A 2,932-nucleotide genomic window follows, 5' to 3' on the forward strand; every position below is an offset into this window, starting at 1 on the left:
AAACAGAATCGGTGATTTCTCTGGTCCGACCGTCCAGTCTCGTCCAGTTTTGAAAACATTACTCCCATCCCATCAATATCACCTAATGCCATCCGTCACCTACTTCTGTGATGGGGGAGACATCATCTCCAAGAGATGGGATCTTATGCAATAATCTGTTTTACTAACCACTCTGGAATTTTTGGGTTTTACAGGAGGTTGTTTGGCATCTAATGGTCTTGCGGAGAAAGCGGGACTTATGGCCATATACAGTGCTCTGGTAAAAGCTAATAATCAGAATGGATGGACCAATTTGTGTATATTCTCTGACTCTCAGCTGGTTCTTCGAACTCTACAAACTCAGAACTTCTCTCTGCCTTGGCAATGTCTACATCTCTACCAGAGGACTGAGTTAATGTTGAATGTGAACCAGACAACCACATTTTGTTATGTAAATAGAAATTAAATATCAATAGACAGAGTGTGTGACTTGAACTATTGATTGAGCCGTGCAGATATGTGATTTTATCCGCCACATTGGAATTCACAACCAAATGTGTCTCTGTTCCAACCACCGCGTAAACCCCATACAGAGGATAGGCTGGTTTGCTTGAGGAGAATTTTTTCTATGTTGCTTTTTGGAGAGCACAGTACGATGAAAGTTGAGCTGTGTTCGGCGGGGGGGGGGGAGTTATTGTCAGCGGTTCGAGTCTGCTTATTTCCAACTCGTGAACTTAGCCGATACAAAGGTATATGATAACACCAAATTTTTCCGATTCGGCAGTTCGAAAGCTAAGTATGTAAAAACCAATGTATAGACATATGGAATAGTACACAATGCTCCCCTTGATTACCTGCTGTAGGGGTGTCAATTGGACTGGATTTAGTCCAATGTGGATCCATTATAAATAGACCAGATCCAATCCAATCCAATGAATGTTTTAGATCAATTTGAACCAGTCCAATTCAATGTTTGGGCCATTCAATCTGTTTAAATTCATTTTGATTTAGATTGGTTTCAACCCAAATCCAATCTAATAAATATCTTATATCAATGGACCAGACATTGGCTTAATCCAACCCAATCCAATATAAATTTGTTAGGGATGGACCAGGTCCAACCCGACCTAATAAATATTGTACCAGATTGATCAATCCAAAACCAGTCCATTGACACCCTTAACCTCCTGTATCCAACTTATTATTAATTATCTGTGGTATAATATAATCTTTTTACCTAGCCAAAACAAAATTAAATATCTTTAACAGCATGTATATGGGAGAAAGAGATATATAGAGAAGGGAAGACCTTGATTAATATACAATGAACATTAAGTACAAAATCATCAAAATTAAGTTTATATTACAGAGAGAGAAAACCCTATGACATTATTGCACTATGACTACCACTTCCTTGCTTTCTGATGCACATATTGAAAATTCTAACTCCTTCCAGGTGTTTTGGGATCGTGGTGGTTGTTCGCTCCTGTTCCTGGGTAGTCGTTGCTTTCAATGTCCATCCTTCCCTCTATGATTCCTTCTCCCCACTCTAACAGTTTTCTGTGGTATCTTTGCTTAATTAGAACCTGCACATCAATTTAAGAAGGCTCTCTAAATATGCAGAAAAAATAAAAAATAAAAATAAAAAACCCAGATAAAAAGATTTCATTCACTATGTGGGTCGCACATGTAAATGATTCATGTATAAAGACAAAGTCTTTATTTTGTCTTTACAGTATCTATAAATGAAATCCATCCCATCAATTAGAAAGATGGTAGAATCCAAATCACCGGCCTTCACCGGCCATCAGATTTTTTAGTATTTCTTTTCTTGTTTGCTTGCTTTGATACGCCAACCCAAGATAATTACCACTGGCTGCTAGTATGGAGACAAGGGAGATACTAGTCATCCTGATTTTGACACATTAATTGCAATTCTCAAATTATGATGCTTTCAGATAACAGTGATGAAATGCTCTACTAAGCTGTATGTGTCACAGTTAAGAACGTTTGGACCCACCATCGGATGTCAAACACAGAAATTGGAGTTTTCTTCACCATGTTCAACTTTGTTTTATAACATGGTGAAGAACATGAACATATCTTTGGGACCCTTTGGTGGTGGTCTTGATCTTTTTCAACTTTAAAAACAATACCACATAAGGATACAAATAAACAGCTATGAAGCATCAATCGATGATAATCTTATCTACATAGAGAGAGAGAGAGAGAGAGAACCTGCTTCACTAACTCTTGGACTGTAGAGTCTTCCTTAACTGGCTTCGTTGAGGCTATAAATCGGAGAGGACTCAATAGATCAGTACATAAAGGAAGAAAGAATACCCATTTATACAGGAATAAGTAAAGCAGAAAGAAACCCAATATGTATTAATGAAATCACAAAAACCAGAAAAAATTCCAGTTGATTACTAAAAAGATCCTAAGAACTCACCAAGCAGAGGAACTTCATTCAAGGACAGAACGTAAGAGAAGCCAAGAAACAGTATCAGCAACCGAAGTAAAGTCTTCTGTTCCATGAGAGCAGACAGGTATGAGATTCAATGAGGGAGTAGATAGTTTGGTTGGAAACTTGGAAAGCTTGATTCATTCACCAAAGTGTTTTGGTGGTGGTAGTGGGGTTTTTATAGCGTAAAATGAATGACTAACCATGTAACTTTAAAATAATTGAATGCTTCAGCAAGTCAACTTACATTTATTTTTTTTGTGGAGTGAATACCCACTTGCCGAGCTTTTCATTTCATTATTTATTTATTTTGGTTTTCACCTTATCTGTGGGTTACCAGGCAGACACAGTATCATGGAATCAGTGACACCTACATCATGTGAACTAATGCATAGGATGAGCATATATTGATTAAAGAAAGGAGTATTTTGCAGCCAAACTGCCAAACAGGAAAAGAAAAAAATGCATATCCCGCCAGTGCCCTTCATA

The 2,932-nt window shown here is 37.6% G+C and overlaps 1 long non-coding RNA gene across 1 annotated transcript; it reads right to left on the reverse strand.

Annotated features, from left to right (window-relative positions):
• Nucleotides 1-1,271: 1,271 nt before the first annotated feature.
• On the reverse strand, nt 1,272-2,716 carry LOC148848946 (uncharacterized). Its single transcript, XR_016101006.1, has 3 exons — nt 2,432-2,716; nt 2,218-2,270; nt 1,272-1,565 (listed from the first exon to the last, which is right to left on the reverse strand). It is a non-coding gene; the product is annotated as an uncharacterized LOC148848946 (long non-coding RNA).
• Nucleotides 2,717-2,932: the final 216 nt, after the last annotated feature.

This window comes from Nelumbo lutea, chromosome 6, assembly GCF_056320005.1.
Source record: "Nelumbo lutea isolate HS-2025 chromosome 6, American lotus-T2T, whole genome shotgun sequence".
Classification (NCBI taxonomy): Eukaryota; Viridiplantae; Streptophyta; class Magnoliopsida; order Proteales; family Nelumbonaceae; genus Nelumbo; species Nelumbo lutea.